Source organism: Danio rerio, chromosome 4 (assembly GCF_049306965.1).
Source record: "Danio rerio strain Tuebingen ecotype United States chromosome 4, GRCz12tu, whole genome shotgun sequence".
Classification (NCBI taxonomy): Eukaryota; Metazoa; Chordata; class Actinopteri; order Cypriniformes; family Danionidae; genus Danio; species Danio rerio.
Genome location: NC_133179.1, coordinates 57905602 through 57930009, shown reverse-complemented (window position 1 = coordinate 57930009; position 24408 = coordinate 57905602). Strand labels below are relative to the sequence as shown.

The 24408-nt window shown below is 46.5% G+C and overlaps 26 non-coding genes across 26 annotated transcripts; 8 read left to right on the top strand and 18 right to left on the bottom strand.

Annotated features, from left to right (window-relative positions):
* Positions 1-942: 942 nt before the first annotated feature.
* Positions 943-1015, bottom strand: trnav-cac (transfer RNA valine (anticodon CAC)). Its single transcript has one exon. It is a non-coding gene; the product is annotated as a tRNA-Val (tRNA).
* Positions 1016-1119: 104 nt separating this feature from the next.
* trnav-aac (transfer RNA valine (anticodon AAC)) lies at positions 1120-1192 on the bottom strand. Its single transcript has one exon. It is a non-coding gene; the product is annotated as a tRNA-Val (tRNA).
* Positions 1193-2523: 1331 nt separating this feature from the next.
* trnal-cag (transfer RNA leucine (anticodon CAG)) lies at positions 2524-2606 on the top strand. Its single transcript has one exon. It is a non-coding gene; the product is annotated as a tRNA-Leu (tRNA).
* A 1076-nt stretch (positions 2607-3682) lies between these two features.
* trnav-cac (transfer RNA valine (anticodon CAC)) lies at positions 3683-3755 on the bottom strand. Its single transcript has one exon. It is a non-coding gene; the product is annotated as a tRNA-Val (tRNA).
* Positions 3756-3859: 104 nt separating this feature from the next.
* Positions 3860-3932, bottom strand: trnav-aac (transfer RNA valine (anticodon AAC)). The gene has a single exon. It is a non-coding gene; the product is annotated as a tRNA-Val (tRNA).
* Positions 3933-5264: 1332 nt separating this feature from the next.
* trnal-cag (transfer RNA leucine (anticodon CAG)) lies at positions 5265-5347 on the top strand. The gene has a single exon. It is a non-coding gene; the product is annotated as a tRNA-Leu (tRNA).
* Positions 5348-6423: 1076 nt separating this feature from the next.
* trnav-cac (transfer RNA valine (anticodon CAC)) lies at positions 6424-6496 on the bottom strand. The gene has a single exon. It is a non-coding gene; the product is annotated as a tRNA-Val (tRNA).
* A 104-nt stretch (positions 6497-6600) lies between these two features.
* trnav-aac (transfer RNA valine (anticodon AAC)) lies at positions 6601-6673 on the bottom strand. Its single transcript has one exon. It is a non-coding gene; the product is annotated as a tRNA-Val (tRNA).
* A 1331-nt stretch (positions 6674-8004) lies between these two features.
* trnal-cag (transfer RNA leucine (anticodon CAG)) lies at positions 8005-8087 on the top strand. Its single transcript has one exon. It is a non-coding gene; the product is annotated as a tRNA-Leu (tRNA).
* Positions 8088-9163: 1076 nt separating this feature from the next.
* Positions 9164-9236, bottom strand: trnav-cac (transfer RNA valine (anticodon CAC)). The gene has a single exon. It is a non-coding gene; the product is annotated as a tRNA-Val (tRNA).
* A 104-nt stretch (positions 9237-9340) lies between these two features.
* trnav-aac (transfer RNA valine (anticodon AAC)) lies at positions 9341-9413 on the bottom strand. The gene has a single exon. It is a non-coding gene; the product is annotated as a tRNA-Val (tRNA).
* A 1331-nt stretch (positions 9414-10744) lies between these two features.
* trnal-cag (transfer RNA leucine (anticodon CAG)) lies at positions 10745-10827 on the top strand. The gene has a single exon. It is a non-coding gene; the product is annotated as a tRNA-Leu (tRNA).
* Positions 10828-11903: 1076 nt separating this feature from the next.
* On the bottom strand, positions 11904-11976 carry trnav-cac (transfer RNA valine (anticodon CAC)). Its single transcript has one exon. It is a non-coding gene; the product is annotated as a tRNA-Val (tRNA).
* Positions 11977-12080: 104 nt separating this feature from the next.
* On the bottom strand, positions 12081-12153 carry trnav-aac (transfer RNA valine (anticodon AAC)). The gene has a single exon. It is a non-coding gene; the product is annotated as a tRNA-Val (tRNA).
* Positions 12154-13484: 1331 nt separating this feature from the next.
* On the top strand, positions 13485-13567 carry trnal-cag (transfer RNA leucine (anticodon CAG)). The gene has a single exon. It is a non-coding gene; the product is annotated as a tRNA-Leu (tRNA).
* Positions 13568-14643: 1076 nt separating this feature from the next.
* Positions 14644-14716, bottom strand: trnav-cac (transfer RNA valine (anticodon CAC)). The gene has a single exon. It is a non-coding gene; the product is annotated as a tRNA-Val (tRNA).
* A 104-nt stretch (positions 14717-14820) lies between these two features.
* trnav-aac (transfer RNA valine (anticodon AAC)) lies at positions 14821-14893 on the bottom strand. Its single transcript has one exon. It is a non-coding gene; the product is annotated as a tRNA-Val (tRNA).
* A 1331-nt stretch (positions 14894-16224) lies between these two features.
* On the top strand, positions 16225-16307 carry trnal-cag (transfer RNA leucine (anticodon CAG)). The gene has a single exon. It is a non-coding gene; the product is annotated as a tRNA-Leu (tRNA).
* A 1076-nt stretch (positions 16308-17383) lies between these two features.
* Positions 17384-17456, bottom strand: trnav-cac (transfer RNA valine (anticodon CAC)). Its single transcript has one exon. It is a non-coding gene; the product is annotated as a tRNA-Val (tRNA).
* Positions 17457-17560: 104 nt separating this feature from the next.
* trnav-aac (transfer RNA valine (anticodon AAC)) lies at positions 17561-17633 on the bottom strand. Its single transcript has one exon. It is a non-coding gene; the product is annotated as a tRNA-Val (tRNA).
* Positions 17634-18964: 1331 nt separating this feature from the next.
* Positions 18965-19047, top strand: trnal-cag (transfer RNA leucine (anticodon CAG)). Its single transcript has one exon. It is a non-coding gene; the product is annotated as a tRNA-Leu (tRNA).
* Positions 19048-20123: 1076 nt separating this feature from the next.
* On the bottom strand, positions 20124-20196 carry trnav-cac (transfer RNA valine (anticodon CAC)). Its single transcript has one exon. It is a non-coding gene; the product is annotated as a tRNA-Val (tRNA).
* Positions 20197-20300: 104 nt separating this feature from the next.
* On the bottom strand, positions 20301-20373 carry trnav-aac (transfer RNA valine (anticodon AAC)). Its single transcript has one exon. It is a non-coding gene; the product is annotated as a tRNA-Val (tRNA).
* A 1331-nt stretch (positions 20374-21704) lies between these two features.
* trnal-cag (transfer RNA leucine (anticodon CAG)) lies at positions 21705-21787 on the top strand. Its single transcript has one exon. It is a non-coding gene; the product is annotated as a tRNA-Leu (tRNA).
* Positions 21788-22863: 1076 nt separating this feature from the next.
* trnav-cac (transfer RNA valine (anticodon CAC)) lies at positions 22864-22936 on the bottom strand. The gene has a single exon. It is a non-coding gene; the product is annotated as a tRNA-Val (tRNA).
* A 104-nt stretch (positions 22937-23040) lies between these two features.
* Positions 23041-23113, bottom strand: trnav-aac (transfer RNA valine (anticodon AAC)). The gene has a single exon. It is a non-coding gene; the product is annotated as a tRNA-Val (tRNA).
* Between the last annotated feature and the right edge of the window lie 1295 nt (positions 23114-24408).

The window sequence follows — 24408 nt, the reverse complement described above, 5'->3', positions numbered from 1 at the left end:
ATTGTCCTGGGATGGTGTTGCTTTTTAAGGTTTGCAGGGCATTTTTTTCGTCAAATCCTCGTACAACGTCAAGTCATGACATTTGACAGATCCATGCCCTTGTATCGTGGATCATCCAGTGAGCAGAGAGCCAATTGAGAATGTGCGTAAAAGCAAATCTGAATGTTTCCGCCCAGTTGCTAACAGGAGACCCTCCGCTTGTAAAGCCATCGTGATAACCACAGGAGCCTCCGGTTAGGGTGAGAGCACTGTCTTGTGGTGCCAGCGCAGAGAGACGGAAAGTCACTTTCCACAATGTTTTCATTCAATGTTCTACGCTGGTGGAATCACCTTCCCATTCCCACTCGGATTACGGATACACCGGTGTCCTTCAAACGACAGCTAACACCCATCTCTTCAGAGTACACCCGAACACCGGTGAATATCCCTCTCTCTAAAGAAAACGAAACTCCTACTCCAGCACTAAATTCTCTGAGCACAAACAAATTACTTGGAATAAATAGCCCTTTTTCGTATGCATTGCCTCGTCTTGTTGAATACCTCCACTATTGTATGTCGCTTTGGACAAAAGTGTCCGCTAATTGTATGCTTCCGCCCAGTTTCGAACAGGAGACCTTTAGCGTGTAATGCAAACATGATAAACACTACACTACGGAAACCAATAGGCCAGTGCTGCTTCAAGTATTTATAGTCTTTTTTTATAGAGCTGTCTTGTACGGTCTGCACCGTGAAGGGCCAGCAAACGCACTGGCCACCTGCTCATGCACAACACAAAGCTAAAAGAAATCAGATTCTACGCAAGTTTGCGACACCGCGAGGGGCGGTAAACACTGAGCTGAATTCAAACTTCTAGCCTCACACCGCTCTGCAGAAAGAATGTTTTCAGTGAACGTCAGTACTCAACAGAAGCCTGATTTGACAATTGTCATAAAAGCCAGAGGTTGTTTCCGCCCAGTTTCGAACTGGGGACCTTTCGCGTGTGAGGCGAACGTGATAACCACTACACTACGGAAACCTTCAAGCAGATCGAGCTGATAACCCTTTTTGATTGGGTGCCTGTCGACGATCATTGCTGGTGCGGCAATGGATGCTATTATTTTCTCGCCAAAAGAAGAGCACTGTTTCTGCTCGGTTTCGAACCGAGGACCTTTCGCGTGTTAGGCGAACGTGATGACCACTACACTACAGAAACCCCACAAGTGCTTTCACCAGCGAAGTTAGGCCTGCAAGGATAAAACAAGGCGTACGCGTTGGTCAATCGAGCGGACAAAGCCAACTCGGCGTGACAAGCTCCCTGCAGGTATTAGGGCCAATTTACAATCCGGGCCCGACACAGCTGTACAGGTCCTTGCGAAATGTCCCCTTTCGTCACATTTGAAGCACCTTAATTCTGGGCGTTCCTTCATCACATTTTCTGAGCTCATGCATAGTCGACAGGTTTTTACCTGATTGGTGTGCATGACTCTAAAGTGCTGTGGCGCTTCCGCCGTCTCGATTTTGGTACTGTATGGTAAGGAGACCATCTCTTCCGAAAATCTGTTTTTTACAAACCTTGTTCCATCTTCTATGTTTGTGCCAGGATACAATCTTCTTTTAATTTTAGATATGGGGAAAACTCCCCATCTCTCTAGCTTGCTTAACATTTCTTCATTTGCTAGGTAAACAGGCAGATGCTTGAACGAAACAACATAGTCTCTGTTTTGTAACCTCCGTACTTCAGATTTCACTCCTTTAATTGTCAATCCATTGTCTATTAAAATTTCGGTGTCATCTTCAGTCTCCATTGTTACTTCATACTCCCTTTGTTTGTTTGGGTCTCACCGCCAGCATTCTTCCTTCTCCAATCAGCTCCGTGACTGCTTTGGTTATATCAAATCTTCTTGCATCTTTTACATTTTCTACTTCTACAGTTACTGTTGCTTCCTTTGTGCATACTCTTCTTTGTACCTCTTGCTTATCCTTACCTTTCTCACCTCTTCGTTGGCCGGGCTCTTCATTTTATTTATCTCTTTGTCTGTTGTCAAGTCCATTTTCTTTACCTCTCCGTCTATTATCCAGCCCATTTTCTTTATCCTTTCTTGCAAGTCCCTCCATCTCCATGTCGTTGCCGGGGAATCTGTCCATGATTAAAAATAAAACACACTACATAACCACCCTTCAGTCAGCAAAATGCTGCTGTTAGGTGGTTTTTAAAGACAAAAAGAAAACAAACAAACAAAAACACTCAAGGTCAATAAACAAAAAGGTAGACAAACAAAATGGGGAGAGCCTTTCTCTCCTTACTGCTGCCAACTCACTTCCTGTTTGCTCTATAGCCCCCTCAGGGTGGTGTGGCCGTAAGCAATGACAGCTGTCAAGTGTTGGCTATTGAAACTAGGCGCAGCCCCAGGAGGCGAGCACAGATTAGCTGCCTGCAGCGCCAATGAGCTGGACAGCCGGAGCTGGGCAAGCTGTGAAGCACCAGATTCCATGTCACGGTACTGCGGTGTGGCTCCCAGGAGACAGCTCCTGCCAAGCTTGCATGTCAGGATGGCCGAGCGGTCTAAGGCGCTGCGTTCAGGTCGCAGTCTCCACTGGAGGCGTGGGTTCGAATCCCACTTCTGACAAACCGAGCCTGCGGCAGTGCGCTCAGGCTGAATTCTTTAACTCTCTGCCCCCATGTCCGAATGATACAGTAACACTGACAAAGTGCCGCATCACGCGGGCTTTAATGCAAGTGCACTGAAAGGGGATCAAAAGAATTGTCCTGGGATGGTGTTGCTTTTTAAGGTTTGCAGGGCATTTTTTTCGTCAAATCCTCGTACAACGTCAAGTCATGACATTTGACAGATCCATGCCCTTGTATCGTGGATCATCCAGTGAGCAGAGAGCCAATTGAGAATGTGCGTAAAAGCAAATCTGAATGTTTCCGCCCAGTTGCTAACAGGAGACCCTCCGCTTGTAAAGCCATCGTGATAACCACAGGAGCCTCCGGTTAGGGTGAGAGCACTGTCTTGTGGTGCCAGCGCAGAGAGACGGAAAGTCACTTTCCACAATGTTTTCATTCAATGTTCTACGCTGGTGGAATCACCTTCCCATTCCCACTCGGATTACGGATACACCGGTGTCCTTCAAACGACAGCTAACACCCATCTCTTCAGAGTACACCCGAACCCCGGTGAATATCCCTCTCTCTAAAGAAAACGAAACTCCTACTCCAGCACTAAATTCTCTGAGCACAAACAAATTACTTGGAATAAATAGCCCTTTTTCGTATGCATTGCCTCGTCTTGTTGAATACCTCCACTATTGTATGTCGCTTTGGACAAAAGTGTCCGCTAATTGTATGCTTCCGCCCAGTTTCGAACAGGAGACCTTTAGCGTGTAATGCAAACATGATAAACACTACACTACGGAAACCAATAGGCCAGTGCTGCTTCAAGTATTTATAGTCTTTTTTTATAGAGCTGTCTTGTACGGTCTGCACCGTGAAGGGCCAGCAAACGCACTGGCCACCTGCTCATGCACAACACAAAGCTAAAAGAAATCAGATTCTACGCAAGTTTGCGACACCGCGAGGGGCGGTAAACACTGAGCTGAATTCAAACTTCTAGCCTCACACCGCTCTGCAGAAAGAATGTTTTCAGTGAACGTCAGTACTCAACAGAAGCCTGATTTGACAATTGTCATAAAAGCCAGAGGTTGTTTCCGCCCAGTTTCGAACTGGGGACCTTTCGCGTGTGAGGCGAACGTGATAACCACTACACTACGGAAACCTTCAAGCAGATCGAGCTGATAACCCTTTTTGATTGGGTGCCTGTCGACGATCATTGCTGGTGCGGCAGTGGATGCTATTATTTTCTCGCCAAAAGAAGAGCACTGTTTCTGCTCGGTTTCGAATCGAGGACCTTTCGCGTGTTAGGCGAACGTGATGACCACTACACTACAGAAACCCCACAAGTGCTTTCACCAGCGAAGTTAGGCCTGCAAGGATAAAACAAGGCGTACGCGTTGGTCAATCGAGCGGACAAAGCCAACTCGGCGTGACAAGCTCCCTGCAGGTATTAGGGCCAATTTACAATCCGGGCCCGACACAGCTGTACAGGTCCTTGCGAAATGTCCCCTTTCGTCACATTTGAAGCACCTGAATTCTGGGCGTTCCTTCATCACATTTTCTGAGCTCATGCATAGTCGACAGGTTTTTACCTGATTGGTGTGCATGACTCTAAAGTGCTGTGGCGCTTCCGCCGTCTCGATTTTGGTACTGTATGGTAAGGAGACCATCTCTTCCGGAAATCTGTTTTTTTACAAACCTTGTTCCATCTTCTATGTTTGTGCCAGGATACAATCTTCTTTTAATTTTAGATATGGGGAAAACTCCCCATCTCTCTAGCTTGCTTAACATTTCTTCATTTGCTAGGTAAACAGGCAGATGCTTGAACGAAACAACATAGTCTCTGTTTTGTAACCTCCGTACTTCAGATTTCACTCCTTTAATTGTCAATCCATTGTCTATTAAAATTTCGGTGTCATCTTCAGTCTCCATTGTTACTTCATACTCCCTTTGTTTGTTTGGGTCTCACCGCCAGCATTCTTCCTTCTCCAATCAGCTCCGTGACTGCTTTGGTTATATCAAATCTTCTTGCATCTTTTACATTTTCTACTTCTACAGTTACTGTTGCTTCCTTTGTGCATACTCTTCTTTGTACCTCTTGCTTATCCTTACCTTTCTCACCTCTTCGTTGGCCGGGCTCTTCATTTTATTTATCTCTTTGTCTGTTGTCAAGTCCATTTTCTTTACCTCTCCGTCTATTATCCAGCCCATTTTCTTTATCCTTTCTTGCAAGTCCCTCCATCTCCATGTCGTTGCCGGGGAATCTGTCCATGATTAAAAATAAAACACACTACATAACCACCCTTCAGTCAGCAAAATGCTGCTGTTAGGTGGTTTTTAAAGACAAAAAGAAAACAAACAAACAAAAACACTCAAGGTCAATAAACAAAAAGGTAGACAAACAAAATGGGGAGAGCCTTTCTCTCCTTACTGCTGCCAACTCACTTCCTGTTTGCTCTATAGCCCCCTCAGGGTGGTGTGGCCGTAAGCAATGACAGCTGTCAAGTGTTGGCTATTGAAACTAGGCGCAGCCCCAGGAGGCGAGCACAGATTAGCTGCCTGCAGCGCCAATGAGCTGGACAGCCGGAGCTGGGCAAGCTGTGAAGCACCAGATTCCATGTCACGGTACTGCGGTGTGGCTCCCAGGAGACAGCTCCTGCCAAGCTTGCATGTCAGGATGGCCGAGCGGTCTAAGGCGCTGCGTTCAGGTCGCAGTCTCCACTGGAGGCGTGGGTTCGAATCCCACTTCTGACAAACCGAGCCTGCGGCAGTGCGCTCAGGCTGAATTCTTTAACTCTCTGCCCCCATGTCCGAATGATACAGTAACACTGACAAAGTGCCGCATCACGCGGGCTTTAATGCAAGTGCACTGAAAGGGGATCAAAAGAATTGTCCTGGGATGGTGTTGCTTTTTAAGGTTTGCAGGGCATTTTTTTCGTCAAATCCTCGTACAACGTCAAGTCATGACATTTGACAGATCCATGCCCTTGTATCGTGGATCATCCAGTGAGCAGAGAGCCAATTGAGAATGTGCGTAAAAGCAAATCTGAATGTTTCCGCCCAGTTGCTAACAGGAGACCCTCCGCTTGTAAAGCCATCGTGATAACCACAGGAGCCTCCGGTTAGGGTGAGAGCACTGTCTTGTGGTGCCAGCGCAGAGAGACGGAAAGTCACTTTCCACAATGTTTTCATTCAATGTTCTACGCTGGTGGAATCACCTTCCCATTCCCACTCGGATTACGGATACACCGGTGTCCTTCAAACGACAGCTAACACCCATCTCTTCAGAGTACACCCGAACCCCGGTGAATATCCCTCTCTCTAAAGAAAACGAAACTCCTACTCCAGCACTAAATTCTCTGAGCACAAACAAATTACTTGGAATAAATAGCCCTTTTTCGTATGCATTGCCTCGTCTTGTTGAATACCTCCACTATTGTATGTCGCTTTGGACAAAAGTGTCCGCTAATTGTATGCTTCCGCCCAGTTTCGAACAGGAGACCTTTAGCGTGTAATGCAAACATGATAAACACTACACTACGGAAACCAATAGGCCAGTGCTGCTTCAAGTATTTATAGTCTTTTTTTATAGAGCTGTCTTGTACGGTCTGCACCGTGAAGGGCCAGCAAACGCACTGGCCACCTGCTCATGCACAACACAAAGCTAAAAGAAATCAGATTCTACGCAAGTTTGCGACACCGCGAGGGGCGGTAAACACTGAGCTGAATTCAAACTTCTAGCCTCACACCGCTCTGCAGAAAGAATGTTTTCAGTGAACGTCAGTACTCAACAGAAGCCTGATTTGACAATTGTCATAAAAGCCAGAGGTTGTTTCCGCCCAGTTTCGAACTGGGGACCTTTCGCGTGTGAGGCGAACGTGATAACCACTACACTACGGAAACCTTCAAGCAGATCGAGCTGATAACCCTTTTTGATTGGGTGCCTGTCGACGATCATTGCTGGTGCGGCAGTGGATGCTATTATTTTCTCGCCAAAAGAAGAGCACTGTTTCTGCTCGGTTTCGAATCGAGGACCTTTCGCGTGTTAGGCGAACGTGATGACCACTACACTACAGAAACCCCACAAGTGCTTTCACCAGCGAAGTTAGGCCTGCAAGGATAAAACAAGGCGTACGCGTTGGTCAATCGAGCGGACAAAGCCAACTCGGCGTGACAAGCTCCCTGCAGGTATTAGGGCCAATTTACAATCCGGGCCCGACACAGCTGTACAGGTCCTTGCGAAATGTCCCCTTTCGTCACATTTGAAGCACCTGAATTCTGGGCGTTCCTTCATCACATTTTCTGAGCTCATGCATAGTCGACAGGTTTTTACCTGATTGGTGTGCATGACTCTAAAGTGCTGTGGCGCTTCCGCCGTCTCGATTTTGGTACTGTATGGTAAGGAGACCATCTCTTCCGGAAATCTGTTTTTTACAAACCTTGTTCCATCTTCTATGTTTGTGCCAGGATACAATCTTCTTTTAATTTTAGATATGGGGAAAACTCCCCATCTCTCTAGCTTGCTTAACATTTCTTCATTTGCTAGGTAAACAGGCAGATGCTTGAACGAAACAACATAGTCTCTGTTTTGTAACCTCCGTACTTCAGATTTCACTCCTTTAATTGTCAATCCATTGTCTATTAAAATTTCGGTGTCATCTTCAGTCTCCATTGTTACTTCATACTCCCTTTGTTTGTTTGGGTCTCACCGCCAGCATTCTTCCTTCTCCAATCAGCTCCGTGACTGCTTTGGTTATATCAAATCTTCTTGCATCTTTTACATTTTCTACTTCTACAGTTACTGTTGCTTCCTTTGTGCATACTCTTCTTTGTACCTCTTGCTTATCCTTACCTTTCTCACCTCTTCGTTGGCCGGGCTCTTCATTTTATTTATCTCTTTGTCTGTTGTCAAGTCCATTTTCTTTACCTCTCCGTCTATTATCCAGCCCATTTTCTTTATCCTTTCTTGCAAGTCCCTCCATCTCCATGTCGTTGCCGGGGAATCTGTCCATGATTAAAAATAAAACACACTACATAACCACCCTTCAGTCAGCAAAATGCTACTGTTAGGTGGTTTTTAAAGACAAAAAGAAAACAAACAAACAAAAACACTCAAGGTCAATAAACAAAAAGGTAGACAAACAAAATGGGGAGAGCCTTTCTCTCCTTACTGCTGCCAACTCACTTCCTGTTTGCTCTATAGCCCCCTCAGGGTGGTGTGGCCGTAAGCAATGACAGCTGTCAAGTGTTGGCTATTGAAACTAGGCGCAGCCCCAGGAGGCGAGCACAGATTAGCTGCCTGCAGCGCCAATGAGCTGGACAGCCGGAGCTGGGCAAGCTGTGAAGCACCAGATTCCATGTCACGGTACTGCGGTGTGGCTCCCAGGAGACAGCTCCTGCCAGGCTTGCATGTCAGGATGGCCGAGCGGTCTAAGGCGCTGCGTTCAGGTCGCAGTCTCCACTGGAGGCGTGGGTTCGAATCCCACTTCTGACAAACCGAGCCTGCGGCAGTGCGCTCAGGCTGAATTCTTTAACTCTCTGCCCCCATGTCCGAATGATACAGTAACACTGACAAAGTGCCGCATCACGCGGGCTTTAATGCAAGTGCACTGAAAGGGGATCAAAAGAATTGTCCTGGGATGGTGTTGCTTTTTAAGGTTTGCAGGGCATTTTTTTCGTCAAATCCTCGTACAACGTCAAGTCATGACATTTGACAGATCCATGCCCTTGTATCGTGGATCATCCAGTGAGCAGAGAGCCAATTGAGAATGTGCGTAAAAGCAAATCTGAATGTTTCCGCCCAGTTGCTAACAGGAGACCCTCCGCTTGTAAAACCATCGTGATAACCACAGGAGCCTCCGGTTAGGGTGAGAGCACTGTCTTGTGGTGCCAGCGCAGAGAGACGGAAAGTCACTTTCCACAATGTTTTCATTCAATGTTCTACGCTGGTGGAATCACCTTCCCATTCCCACTCGGATTATGGATACACTGGTGTCCTTCAAACGACAGCTAACACCCATCTCTTCAGAGTACACCCGAACACCGGTGAATATCCCTCTCTCTAAAGAAAACGAAACTCCTACTCCAGCACTAAATTCTCTGAGCACAAACAAATTACTTGGAATAAATAGCCCTTTTTCGTATGCATTGCCTCGTCTTGTTGAATACCTCCACTATTGTATGTCGCTTTGGACAAAAGTGTCCGCTAATTGTATGCTTCCGCCCAGTTTCGAACAGGAGACCTTTAGCGTGTAATGCAAACATGATAAACACTACACTACGGAAACCAATAGGCCAGTGCTGCTTCAAGTATTTATAGTCTTTTTTTATAGAGCTGTCTTGTACTGTCTGCACCGTGAAGGGCCAGCAAACGCACTGGCCACCTGCTCATGCACAACACAAAGCTAAAAGAAATCAGATTCTACGCAAGTTTGCGACACCGCGAGGGGCGGTAAACACTGAGCTGAATTCAAACTTCTAGCCTCACACCGCTCTGCAGAAAGAATGTTTTCAGTGAACGTCAGTACTCAACAGAAGCCTGATTTGACAATTGTCATAAAAGCCAGAGGTTGTTTCCGCCCAGTTTCGAACTGGGGACCTTTCGCGTGTGAGGCGAACGTGATAACCACTACACTACGGAAACCTTCAAGCAGATCGAGCTGATAACCCTTTTTGATTGGGTGCCTGTCGACGATCATTGCTGGTGCGGCAATGGATGCTATTATTTTCTCGCCAAAAGAAGAGCACTGTTTCTGCTCGGTTTCGAACCGAGGACCTTTCGCGTGTTAGGCGAACGTGATGACCACTACACTACAGAAACCCCACAAGTGCTTTCACCAGCGAAGTTAGGCCTGCAAGGATAAAACAAGGCGTACGCGTTGGTCAATCGAGCGGACAAAGCCAACTCGGCGTGACAAGCTCCCTGCAGGTATTAGGGCCAATTTACAATCCGGGCCCGACACAGCTGTACAGGTCCTTGCGAAATGTCCCCTTTCGTCACATTTGAAGCACCTGAATTCTGGGCGTTCCTTCATCACATTTTCTGAGCTCATGCATAGTCGACAGGTTTTTACCTGATTGGTGTGCATGACTCTAAAGTGCTGTGGCGCTTCCGCCGTCTCGATTTTGGTACTGTATGGTAAGGAGACCATCTCTTCCGGAAATCTGTTTTTTACAAACCTTGTTCCATCTTCTATGTTTGTGCCAGGATACAATCTTCTTTTAATTTTAGATATGGGGAAAACTCCCCATCTCTCTAGCTTGCTTAACATTTCTTCATTTGCTAGGTAAACAGGCAGATGCTTGAACGAAACAACATAGTCTCTGTTTTGTAACCTCCGTACTTCAGATTTCACTCCTTTAATTGTCAATCCATTGTCTATTAAAATTTCGGTGTCATCTTCAGTCTCCATTGTTACTTCATACTCCCTTTGTTTGTTTGGGTCTCACCGCCAGCATTCTTCCTTCTCCAATCAGCTCCGTGACTGCTTTGGTTATATCAAATCTTCTTGCATCTTTTACATTTTCTACTTCTACAGTTACTGTTGCTTCCTTTGTGCATACTCTTCTTTGTACCTCTTGCTTATCCTTACCTTTCTCACCTCTTCGTTGGCCGGGCTCTTCATTTTATTTATCTCTTTGTCTGTTGTCAAGTCCATTTTCTTTACCTCTCCGTCTATTATCCAGCCCATTTTCTTTATCCTTTCTTGCAAGTCCCTCCATCTCCATGTCGTTGCCGGGGAATCTGTCCATGATTAAAAATAAAACACACTACATAACCACCCTTCAGTCAGCAAAATGCTGCTGTTAGGTGGTTTATAAAGACAAAAAGAAAACAAACAAACAAAAACACTCAAGGTCAATAAACAAAAAGGTAGACAAACAAAATGGGGAGAGCCTTTCTCTCCTTACTGCTGCCAACTCACTTCCTGTTTGCTCTATAGCCCCCTCAGGGTGGTGTGGCCGTAAGCAATGACAGCTGTCAAGTGTTGGCTATTGAAACTAGGCGCAGCCCCAGGAGGCGAGCACAGATTAGCTGCCTGCAGCGCCAATGAGCTGGACAGCCGGAGCTGGGCAAGCTGTGAAGCACCAGATTCCATGTCACGGTACTGCGGTGTGGCTCCCAGGAGACAGCTCCTGCCAAGCTTGCATGTCAGGATGGCCGAGCGGTCTAAGGCGCTGCGTTCAGGTCGCAGTCTCCACTGAAGGCGTGGGTTCGAATCCCACTTCTGACAAACCGAGCCTGCGGCAGTGCGCTCAGGCTGAATTCTTTAACTCTCTGCCCCCATGTCCGAATGATACAGTAACACTGACAAAGTGCCGCATCACGCGGGCTTTAATGCAAGTGCACTGAAAGGGGATCAAAAGAATTGTCCTGGGATGGTGTTGCTTTTTAAGGTTTGCAGGGCATTTTTTTCGTCAAATCCTCGTACAACGTCAAGTCATGACATTTGACAGATCCATGCCCTTGTATCGTGGATCATCCAGTGAGCAGAGAGCCAATTGAGAATGTGCGTAAAAGCAAATCTGAATGTTTCCGCCCAGTTGCTAACAGGAGACCCTCCGCTTGTAAAGCCATCGTGATAACCACAGGAGCCTCCGGTTAGGGTGAGAGCACTGTCTTGTGGTGCCAGCGCAGAGAGACGGAAAGTCACTTTCCACAATGTTTTCATTCAATGTTCTACGCTGGTGGAATCACCTTCCCATTCCCACTCGGATTACGGATACACCGGTGTCCTTCAAACGACAGCTAACACCCATCTCTTCAGAGTACACCCGAACCCCGGTGAATATCCCTCTCTCTAAAGAAAACGAAACTCCTACTCCAGCACTAAATTCTCTGAGCACAAACAAATTACTTGGAATAAATAGCCCTTTTTCGTATGCATTGCCTCGTCTTGTTGAATACCTCCACTATTGTATGTCGCTTTGGACAAAAGTGTCCGCTAATTGTATGCTTTCGCCCAGTTTCGAACAGGAGACCTTTAGCGTGTAATGCAAACATGATAAACACTACACTACGGAAACCAATAGGCCAGTGCTGCTTCAAGTATTTATAGTCTTTTTTTATAGAGCTGTCTTGTACGGTCTGCACCGTGAAGGGCCAGCAAACGCACTGGCCACCTGCTCATGCACAACACAAAGCTAAAAGAAATCAGATTCTACGCAAGTTTGCGACACCGCGAGGGGCGGTAAACACTGAGCTGAATTCAAACTTCTAGCCTCACACCGCTCTGCAGAAAGAATGTTTTCAGTGAACGTCAGTACTCAACAGAAGCCTGATTTGACAATTGTCATAAAAGCCAGAGGTTGTTTCCGCCCAGTTTCGAACTGGGGACCTTTCGCGTGTGAGGCGAACGTGATAACCACTACACTACGGAAACCTTCAAGCAGATCGAGCTGATAACCCTTTTTGATTGGGTGCCTGTCGACGATCATTGCTGGTGCGGCAGTGGATGCTATTATTTTCTCGCCAAAAGAAGAGCACTGTTTCTGCTCGGTTTCGAATCGAGGACCTTTCGCGTGTTAGGCGAACGTGATGACCACTACACTACAGAAACCCCACAAGTGCTTTCACCAGCGAAGTTAGGCCTGCAAGGATAAAACAAGGCGTACGCGTTGGTCAATCGAGCGGACAAAGCCAACTCGGCGTGACAAGCTCCCTGCAGGTATTAGGGCCAATTTACAATCCGGGCCCGACACAGCTGTACAGGTCCTTGCGAAATGTCCCCTTTCGTCACATTTGAAGCACCTGAATTCTGGGCGTTCCTTCATCACATTTTCTGAGCTCATGCATAGTCGACAGGTTTTTACCTGATTGGTGTGCATGACTCTAAAGTGCTGTGGCGCTTCCGCCGTCTCGATTTTGGTACTGTATGGTAAGGAGACCATCTCTTCCGGAAATCTGTTTTTTACAAACCTTGTTCCATCTTCTATGTTTGTGCCAGGATACAATCTTCTTTTAATTTTAGATATGGGGAAAACTCCCCATCTCTCTAGCTTGCTTAACATTTCTTCATTTGCTAGGTAAACAGGCAGATGCTTGAACGAAACAACATAGTCTCTGTTTTGTAACCTCCGTACTTCAGATTTCACTCCTTTAATTGTCAATCCATTGTCTATTAAAATTTCGGTGTCATCTTCAGTCTCCATTGTTACTTCATACTCCCTTTGTTTGTTTGGGTCTCACCGCCAGCATTCTTCCTTCTCCAATCAGCTCCGTGACTGCTTTGGTTATATCAAATCTTCTTGCATCTTTTACATTTTCTACTTCTACAGTTACTGTTGCTTCCTTTGTGCATACTCTTCTTTGTACCTCTTGCTTATCCTTACCTTTCTCACCTCTTCGTTGGCCGGGCTCTTCATTTTATTTATCTCTTTGTCTGTTGTCAAGTCCATTTTCTTTACCTCTCCGTCTATTATCCAGCCCATTTTCTTTATCCTTTCTTGCAAGTCCCTCCATCTCCATGTCGTTGCCGGGGAATCTGTCCATGATTAAAAATAAAACACACTACATAACCACCCTTCAGTCAGCAAAATGCTGCTGTTAGGTGGTTTTTAAAGACAAAAAGAAAACAAACAAACAAAAACACTCAAGGTCAATAAACAAAAAGGTAGACAAACAAAATGGGGAGAGCCTTTCTCTCCTTACTGCTGCCAACTCACTTCCTGTTTGCTCTATAGCCCCCTCAGGGTGGTGTGGCCGTAAGCAATGACAGCTGTCAAGTGTTGGCTATTGAAACTAGGCGCAGCCCCAGGAGGCGAGCACAGATTAGCTGCCTGCAGCGCCAATGAGCTGGACAGCCGGAGCTGGGCAAGCTGTGAAGCACCAGATTCCATGTCACGGTACTGCGGTGTGGCTCCCAGGAGACAGCTCCTGCCAGGCTTGCATGTCAGGATGGCCGAGCGGTCTAAGGCGCTGCGTTCAGGTCGCAGTCTCCACTGGAGGCGTGGGTTCGAATCCCACTTCTGACAAACCGAGCCTGCGGCAGTGCGCTCAGGCTGAATTCTTTAACTCTCTGCCCCCATGTCCGAATGATACAGTAACACTGACAAAGTGCCGCATCACGCGGGCTTTAATGCAAGTGCACTGAAAGGGGATCAAAAGAATTGTCCTGGGATGGTGTTGCTTTTTAAGGTTTGCAGGGCATTTTTTTCGTCAAATCCTCGTACAACGTCAAGTCATGACATTTGACAGATCCATGCCCTTGTATCGTGGATCATCCAGTGAGCAGAGAGCCAATTGAGAATGTGCGTAAAAGCAAATCTGAATGTTTCCGCCCAGTTGCTAACAGGAGACCCTCCGCTTGTAAAGCCATCGTGATAACCACAGGAGCCTCCGGTTAGGGTGAGAGCACTGTCTTGTGGTGCCAGCGCAGAGAGACGGAAAGTCACTTTCCACAATGTTTTCATTCAATGTTCTACGCTGGTGGAATCACCTTCCCATTCCCACTCGGATTACGGATACACCGGTGTCCTTCAAACGACAGCTAACACCCATCTCTTCAGAGTACACCCGAACACCGGTGAATATCCCTCTCTCTAAAGAAAACGAAACTCCTACTCCAGCACTAAATTCTCTGAGCACAAACAAATTACTTGGAATAAATAGCCCTTTTTCGTATGCATTGCCTCGTCTTGTTGAATACCTCCACTATTGTATGTCGCTTTGGACAAAAGTGTCCGCTAATTGTATGCTTCCGCCCAGTTTCGAACAGGAGACCTTTAGCGTGTAATGCAAACATGATAAACACTACACTACGGAAACCAATAGGCCAGTGCTGCTTCAAGTATTTATAGTCTTTTTTTATAGAGCTGTCTTGTACTGTCTGCACCGTGAAGGGCCAGCAAACGCACTGGCCACCTGCTCATGCACAACACAAAGCTAAAAGAAATCAGATTCTACGCAAGTTTGCGACACCGCGAGGGGCGGTAAACACTGAGCTGAATTCAAACTTCTAGCCTCACACCGCTCTGCAGAAAGAATGTTTTCAGTGAACGTCAGTACTCAACAGAAGCCTGATTTGACAATTGTCATAAAAGCCAGAGGTTGTTTCCGCCCAGTTTCGAACTGGGGACCTTTCGCGTGTGAGGCGAACGTGATAACCACTACACTACGGAAACCTTCAAGCAGATCGAGCTGATAACCCTTTTTGATTGGGTGCCTGTCGACGATCATTGCTGGTGCGGCAATGGATGCTATTATTTTCTCGCCAAAAGAAGAGCACTGTTTCTGCTCGGTTTCGAACCGAGGACCTTTCGCGTGTTAGGCGAACGTGATGACCACTACACTACAGAAACCCCACAAGTGCTTTCACCAGCGAAGTTAAGCCTGCAAGGATAAAACAAGGCGTACGCGTTGGTCAATCGAGCGGACAAAGCCAACTCGGCGTGACAAGCTCCCTGCAGGTATTAGGGCCAATTTACAATCCGGGCCCGACACAGCTGTACAGGTCCTTGCGAAATGTCCCCTTTCGTCACATTTGAAGCACCTGAATTCTGGGCGTTCCTTCATCACATTTTCTGAGCTCATGCATAGTCGACAGGTTTTTACCTGATTGGTGTGCATGACTCTAAAGTGCTGTGGCGCTTCCGCCGTCTCGATTTTGGTACTGTATGGTAAGGAGACCATCTCTTCCGGAAATCTGTTTTTTACAAACCTTGTTCCATCTTCTATGTTTGTGCCAGGATACAATCTTCTTTTAATTTTAGATATGGGGAAAACTCCCCATCTCTCTAGCTTGCTTAACATTTCTTAATTTGCTAGGTAAACAGGCAGATGCTTGAACGAAACAACATAGTCTCTGTTTTGTAACCTCCGTACTTCAGATTTCACTCCTTTAATTGTCAATCCATTGTCTATTAAAATTTCGGTGTCATCTTCAGTCTCCATTGTTACTTCATACTCCCTTTGTTTGTTTGGGTCTCACCGCCAGCATTCTTCCTTCTCCAATCAGCTCCGTGACTGCTTTGGTTATATCAAATCTTCTTGCATCTTTTACATTTTCTACTTCTACAGTTACTGTTGCTTCCTTTGTGCATACTCTTCTTTGTACCTCTTGCTTATCCTTACCTTTCTCACCTCTTCGTTGGCCGGGCTCTTCATTTTATTTATCTCTTTGTCTGTTGTCAAGTCCATTTTCTTTACCTCTCCGTCTATTATCCAGCCCATTTTCTTTATCCTTTCTTGCAAGTCCCTCCATCTCCATGTCGTTGCCGGGGAATCTGTCCATGATTAAAAATAAAACACACTACATAACCACCCTTCAGTCAGCAAAATGCTGCTGTTAGGTGGTTTTTAAAGACAAAAAGAAAACAAACAAACAAAAACACTCAAGGTCAATAAACAAAAAGGTAGACAAACAAAATGGGGAGAGCCTTTCTCTCCTTACTGCTGCCAACTCACTTCCTGTTTGCTCTATAGCCCCCTCAGGGTGGTGTGGCCGTAAGCAATGACAGCTGTCAAGTGTTGGCTATTGAAACTAGGCGCAGCCCCAGGAGGCGAGCACAGATTAGCTGCCTGCAGCGCCAATGAGCTGGACAGCCGGAGCTGGGCAAGCTGTGAAGCACCAGATTCCATGTCACGGTACTGCGGTGTGGCTCCCAGGAGACAGCTCCTGCCAAGCTTGCATGTCAGGATGGCCGAGCGGTCTAAGGCGCTGCGTTCAGGTCGCAGTCTCCACTGGAGGCGTGGGTTCGAATCCCACTTCTGACAAACCGAGCCTGCGGCAGTGCGCTCAGGCTGAATTCTTTAACTCTCTGCCCCCATGTCCGAATGATACAGTAACACTGACAAAGTGCCGCATCACGCGGGCTTTAATGCAAGTGCACTGAAAGGGGATCAAAAGAATTGTCCTGGGATGGTGTTGCTTTTTAAGGTTTGCAGGGCATTTTTTTCGTCAAATCCTCGTACAACGTCAAGTCATGACATTTGACAGATCCATGCCCTTGTATCGTGGATCATCCAGTGAGCAGAGAGCCAATTGAGAATGTGCGTAAAAGCAAATCTGAATGTTTCCGCCCAGTTGCTAACAGGAGACCCTCCGCTTGTAAAGCCATCGTGATAACCACAGGAGCCTCCGGTTAGGGTGAGAGCACTGTCTTGTGGTGCCAGCGCAGTGAGACGGAAAGTCACTTTCCACAATGTTTTCATTCAATGTTCTACGCTGGTGGAATCACCTTCCCATTCCCACTCGGATTACGGATACACCGGTGTCCTTCAAACGACAGCTAACACCCATCTCTTCAGAGTACACCCGAACCCCGGTGAATATCCCTCTCTCTAAAGAAAACGAAACTCCTACTCCAGCACTAAATTCTCTGAGCACAAACAAATTACTTGGAATAAATAGCCCTTTTTCGTATGCATTGCCTCGTCTTGTTGAATACCTCCACTATTGTATGTCGCTTTGGACAAAAGTGTCCGCTAATTGTATGCTTCCGCCCAGTTTCGAACAGGAGACCTTTAGCGTGTAATGCAAACATGATAAACACTACACTACGGAAACCAATAGGCCAGTGCTGCTTCAAGTATTTATAGTCTTTTTTTATAGAGCTGTCTTGTACGGTCTGCACCGTGAAGGGCCAGCAAACGCACTGGCCACCTGCTCATGCACAACACAAAGCTAAAAGAAATCAGATTCTACGCAAGTTTGCGACACCGCGAGGGGCGGTAAACACTGAGCTGAATTCAAACTTCTAGCCTCACACCGCTCTGCAGAAAGAATGTTTTCAGTGAACGTCAGTACTCAACAGAAGCCTGATTTGACAATTGTCATAAAAGCCAGAGGTTGTTTCCGCCCAGTTTCGAACTGGGGACCTTTCGCGTGTGAGGCGAACGTGATGACCACTACACTACGGAAACCTTCAAGCAGATCGAGCTGATAACCCTTTTTGATTGGGTGCCTGTCGACGATCATTGCTGGTGCGGCAGTGGATGCTATTATTTTCTCGCCAAAAGAAGAGCACTGTTTCTGCTCGGTTTCGAATCGAGGACCTTTCGCGTGTTAGGCGAACGTGATGACCACTACACTACAGAAACCCCACAAGTGCTTTCACCAGCGAAGTTAGGCCTGCAAGGATAAAACAAGGCGTACGCGTTGGTCAATCGAGCGGACAAAGCCAACTCGGCGTGACAAGCTCCCTGCAGGTATTAGGGCCAATTTACAATCCGGGCCCGACACAGCTGTACAGGTCCTTGCGAAATGTCCCCTTTCGTCACATTTGAAGCACCTGAATTCTGGGCGTTCCTTCATCACATTTTCTGAGCTCATGCATAGTCGACAGGTTTTTACCTGATTGGTGTGCATGACTCTAAAGTGCTGTGGCGCTTCCGCCGTCTCGATTTTGGTACTGTATGGTAAGGAGACCATCTCTTCCGGAAATCTGTTTTTTACAAACCTTGTTCCATCTTCTATGTTTGTGCCAGGATACAATCTTCTTTTAATTTTAGATATGGGGAAAACTCCCCATCTCTCTAGCTTGCTTAACATTTCTTCATTTGCTAGGTAAACAGGCAGATGCTTGAACGAAACAACATAGTCTCTGTTTTGTAACCTCCGTACTTCAGATTTCACTCCTTTAATTGTCAATCCATTGTCTATTAAAATTTCGGTGTCATCTTCAGTCTCCATTGTTACTTCATACTCCCTTTGTTTGTTTGGGTCTCACCGCCAGCATTCTTCCTTCTCCAATCAGCTCCGTGACTGCTTTGGTTATATCAAATCTTCTTGCATCTTTTACATTTTCTACTTCTACAGTTACTGTTGCTTCCTTTGTGCATACTCTTCTTTGTACCTCTTGCTTATCCTTACCTTTCTCACCTCTTCGTTGGCCGGGCTCTTCATTTTATTTATCTCTTTGTCTGTTGTCAAGTCCATTTTCTTTACCTCTCCGTCTATTATCCAGCCCATTTTCTTTATCCTTTCTTGCAAGTCCCTCCATCTCCATGTCGTTGCCGGGGAATCTGTCCATGATTAAAAATAAAACACACTACATAACCACCCTTCAGTCAGCAAAATGCTGCTGTTAGGTGGTTTTTAAAGACAAAAAGAAAACAAACAAACAAAAACACTCAAGGTCAATAAACAAAAAGGTAGACAAACAAAATGGGGAGAGCCTTTCTCTCCTTACTGCTGCCAACTCACTTCCTGTTTGCTCTATAGCCCCCTCAGGGTGGTGTGGCCGTAAGCAATGACAGCTGTCAAGTGTTGGCTATTGAAACTAGGCGCAGCCCCAGGAGGCGAGCACAGATTAGCTGCCTGCAGCGCCAATGAGCTGGACAGCCGGAGCTGGGCAAGCTGTGAAGCACCAGATTCCATGTCACGGTACTGCGGTGTGGCTCCCAGGAGACAGCTCCTGCCAAGCTTGCATGTCAGGATGGCCGAGCGGTCTAAGGCGCTGCGTTCAGGTCGCAGTCTCCACTGGAGGTGTGGGTTCGAATCCCACTTCTGACAAACCGAGCCTGCGGCAGTGCGCTCAGGCTGAATTCTTTAACTCTCTGCCCCCATGTCCGAATGATACAGTAACACTGACAAAGTGCCGCATCACGCGGGCTTTAATGCAAGTGCACATAAAGGGGATCAAAAGAATTGTCCTGGGATGGTGTTACTTTTTAAGGTTTGCAGGGCATTTTTTTCGTCAAATCCTCGTACAACGTCAAGTCATGACATTTGACAGATCCATGCCCTTGTATCGTGGATCATCCAGTGAGCAGAGAGCCAATTGAGAATGTGCGTAAAAGCAAATCTGAATGTTTCCGCCCAGTTGCTAACAGGAGACCCTCCGCTTGTAAAGCCATCGTGATAACCACAGGAGCCTCCGGTTAGGGTGAGAGCACTGTCTTGTGGTGCCAGCGCAGAGAGACGGAAAGTCACTTTCCACAATGTTTTCATTCAATGTTCTACGCTGGTGGAATCACCTTCCCATTCCCACTCGGATTACGGATACACCGGTGTCCTTCAAACGACAGCTAACACCCATCTCTTCAGAGTACACCCGAACCCCGGTGAATATCCCTCTCTCTAAAGAAAACGAAACTCCTACTCCAGCACTAAATTCTCTGAGCACAAACAAATTACTTGGAATAAATAGCCCTTTTTCGTATGCATTGCCTCGTCTTGTTGAATACCTCCACTATTGTATGTCGCTTTGGACAAAAGTGTCCGCTAATTGTATGCTTCCGCCCAGTTTCGAACAGGAGACCTTTAGCGTGTAATGCAAACATGATAAACACTACACTACGGAAACCAATAGGCCAGTGCTGCTTCAAGTATTTATAGTCTTTTTTTATAGAGCTGTCTTGTACGGTCTGCACCGTGAAGGGCCAGCAAACGCACTGGCCACCTGCTCATGCACAACACAAAGCTAAAAGAAATCAGATTCTACGCAAGTTTGCGACACCGCGAGGGGCGGTAAACACTGAGCTGAATTCAAACTTCTAGCCTCACACCGCTCTGCAGAAAGAATGTTTTCAGTGAACGTCAGTACTCAACAGAAGCCTGATTTGACAATTGTCATAAAAGCCAGAGGTTGTTTCCGCCCAGTTTCGAACTGGGGACCTTTCGCGTGTGAGGCGAACGTGATAACCACTACACTACGGAAACCTTCAAGCAGATCGAGCTGATAACCCTTTTTGATTGGGTGCCTGTCGACGATCATTGCTGGTGCGGCAGTGGATGCTATTATTTTCTCGCCAAAAGAAGAGCACTGTTTCTGCTCGGTTTCGAATCGAGGACCTTTCGCGTGTTAGGCGAACGTGATGACCACTACACTACAGAAACCCCACAAGTGCTTTCACCAGCGAAGTTAGGCCTGCAAGGATAAAACAAGGCGTACGCGTTGGTCAATCGAGCGGACAAAGCCAACTCGGCGTGACAAGCTCCCTGCAGGTATTAGGGCCAATTTACAATCCGGGCCCGACACAGCTGTACAGGTCCTTGCGAAATGTCCCCTTTCGTCACATTTGAAGCACCTGAATTCTGGGCGTTCCTTCATCACATTTTCTGAGCTCATGCATAGTCGACAGGTTTTTACCTGATTGGTGTGCATGACTCTAAAGTGCTGTGGCGCTTCCGCCGTCTCGATTTTGGTACTGTATGGTAAGGAGACCATCTCTTCCGGAAATCTGTTTTTTTACAAACCTTGTTCCATCTTCTATGTTTGTGCCAGGATACAATCTTCTTTTAATTTTAGATATGGGGAAAACTCCCCATCTCTCTAGCTTGCTTAACATTTCTTCATTTGCTAGGTAAACAGGCAGATGCTTGAACGAAACAACATAGTCTCTGTTTTGTAACCTCCGTACTTCAGATTTCACTCCTTTAATTGTCAATCCATTGTCTATTAAAATTTCGGTGTCATCTTCAGTCTCCATTGTTACTTCATACTCCCTTTGTTTGTTTGGGTCTCACCGCCAGCATTCTTCCTTCTCCAATCAGCTCCGTGACTGCTTTGGTTATATCAAATCTTCTTGCATCTTTTACATTTTCTACTTCTACAGTTACTGTTGCTTCCTTTGTGCATACTCTTCTTTGTACCTCTTGCTTATCCTTACCTTTCTCACCTCTTCGTTGGCCGGGCTCTTCATTTTATTTATCTCTTTGTCTGTTGTCAATCCATTTTCTTTACCTCTCCGTCTATTATCCAGCCCATTTTCTTTATCCTTTCTTGCAAGTCCCTCCATTTCCATGTCGTTGCCGGGGAATCTGTCCATGATTAAAAATAAAACACACTACATAACCACCCTTCAGTCAGCAAAATGCTGCTGTTAGGTGGTTTTTAAAGACAAAAAGAAAACAAACAAACAAAAACACTTAAGGTCAATAAACAAAAAGGTAGACAAACAAGATGGGGAGAGCCTTTCTCTCCTTACTGCTGCCAACTCACTTCCTGTTTGCTCTATAGCCCCCTCAGGGTGGTGTGGCCGTAAGCAATGACAGCTGTCAAGTGTTGGCTATTGAAACTAGGCGCAGCCCCAGGAGGCGAGCACAGATTAGCTGCCTGCAGCGCCAATGAGCTGGACAGCCGGAGCTGGGCAAGCTGTGAAGCACCAGATTCCATGTCACGGTACTGCGGTGTGGCTCCCAGGAGACAGCTCCTGCCAAGCTTGCATGTCAGGATGGCCGAGCGGTCTAAGGCGCTGCGTTCAGGTCGCAGTCTCCCCTAGAGGCGTGGGTTCGAATCCCACTTCTGACAAACCGAGCCTGCGGCAGTGCGCTCAGGCTGAATTCTTTAACTCTCTGCCCCCATGTCCGAATGATACAGTAACACTGACAAAGTGTTGCATCACGCGGGCTTTAATGCAAGTGCACTGAAAGGGGATCAAAAGAATTGTCCTGGGATGGTGTTGCTTTTTAAGGTTTGCAGGGCATTTTTTTCGTCAAATCCTCGTACAACGTCAAGTCATGACATTTGACAGATCCATGCCCTTGTATCGTGGATCATCCAGTGAGCAGAGAGCCAATTGAGAATGTGCGTAAAAGCAAATCTGAATGTTTCCGCCCAGTTGCTAACAGGAGACCCTCCGCTTGTAAAGCCATCGTGATAACCACAGGAGCCTCCGGTTAGGGTGAGAGCACTGTCTTGTGGTGCCAGCGCAGAGAGACGGAAAGTCACTTTCCACAATGTTTTCATTCAATGTTCTACGCTGGTGGAATCACCTTCCCATTCCCACTCGGATTACGGATACACCGGTGTCCTTCAAACGACAGCTAACACCCATCTCTTCAGAGTACACCCGAACCCCGGTGAATATCCCTCTCTCTAAAGAAAACGAAACTCCTACTCCAGCACTAAATTCTCTGAGCACAAACAAATTACTTGGAATAAATAGCCCTTTTTCGTATGCATTGCCTCGTCTTGTTGAATACCTCCACTATTGTATGTCGCTTTGGACAAAAGTGTCCGCTAATTGTATGCTTCCGCCCAGTTTCGAACAGGAGACCTTTAGCGTGTAATGCAAACATGATAAACACTACACTACGGAAACCAATAGGCCAGTGCTGCTTCAAGTATTTATAGTCTTTTTTTATAGAGCTGTCTTGTACGGTCTGCACCGTGAAGGGCCAGCAAACGCACTGGCCACCTGCTCATGCACAACACAAAGCTAAAAGAAATCAGATTCTACGCAAGTTTGCGACACCGCGAGGGGCGGTAAACACTGAGCTGAATTCAAACTTCTAGCCTCACACCGCTCTGCAGAAAGAATGTTTTCAGTGAACGTCAGTACTCAACAGAAGCCTGATTTGACAATTGTCATAAAAGCCAGAGGTTGTTTCCGCCCAGTTTCGAACTGGGGACCTTTCGCGTGTGAGGCGAACGTGATAACCACTACACTACGGAAACCTTCAAGCAGATCGAGCTGATAACCCTTTTTGATTGGGTGCCTGTCGACGATCATTGCTGGTGCGGCAGTGGATGCTATTATTTTCTCGCCAAAAGAAGAGCACTGTTTCTGCTCGGTTTCGAACCGAGGACCTTTCACGTGTTAGGCGAACGTGATGACCACTACACTACAGAAACCCCACAAGTGCTTTCACCAGCGAAGTTAGGCCTGCAAGGATAAAACAAGGCGTACGCGTTGGTCAATCGAGCGGACAAAGCCAACTCGGCGTGACAAGCTCCCTGCAGGTATTAGGGCCAATTTACAATCCGGGCCCGACACAGCTGTACAGGTCCTTGCGAAATGTCCCCTTTCGTCACATTTGAAGCACCTGAATTCTGGGCGTTCCTTCATCACATTTTCTGAGCTCATGCATAGTCGACAGATTTTTACGTGATTGGTGTGCATGACTCTAAAGTGCTGTGGCGCTTCCGCCGTCTCGATTTTGGTACTGTATGGTAAGGAGACCATCTCTTCCGGAAATCTGTTTTTTACAAACCTTGTTCCATCTTCTATGTTTGTGCCAGGATACAATCTTCTTTTAATTTTAGATATGGGGAAAACTCCCCATCTCTCTAGCTTGCTTAAAATTTCTTCATTTGCTAGGTAAACAGGCAGATGCTTGAACGAAACAACATAGTCTCTGTTTTGTAACCTCCGTACTTCAGATTTCACTCCTTTAATTGTCAATCCATTGTCTATTAAAATTTCGGTGTCATCTTCAGTCTCCATTGTTACTTCATACTCCCTTTGTTTGTTTGGGTCTCACCGCCAGCATTCTTCCTTCTCCAATCAGCTCCGTGACTGCTTTGGTTATATCAAATCTTCTTGCATCTTTTACATTTTCTACTTCTACAGTTACTGTTGCTTCCTTTGTGCATACTCTTCTTTGTACCTCTTGCTTATCCTTACCTTTCTCACCTCTTCGTTGGCCGGGCTCTTCATTTTATTTATCTCTTTGTCTGTTGTCAAGTCCATTTTCTTTACCTCTCCGTCTATTATCCAGCCCATTTTCTTTATCCTTTCTTGCAAGTCCCTCCATCTCCATGTCGTTGCCGGGGAATCTGTCCATGATTAAAAATAAAACACACTACATAACCACCCTTCAGTCAGCAAAATGCTGCTGTTAGGTGGTTTTTAAAGACAAAAAGAAAACAAACAAACAAAAACACTCAAGGTCAATAAACAAAAAGGTAGACAAACAAAATGGGGAGAGCCTTTCTCTCCTTACTGCTGCCAACTCACTTCCTGTTTGCTCTATAGCCCCCTCAGGGTGGTGTGGCCGTAAGCAATGACAGCTGTCAAGTGTTGGCTATTGAAACTAGGCGCAGCCCCAGGAGGCGAGCACAGATTAGCTGCCTGCAGCGCCAATGAGCTGGACAGCCGGAGCTGGGCAAGCTGTGAAGCACCAGATTCCATGTCACGGTACTGCGGT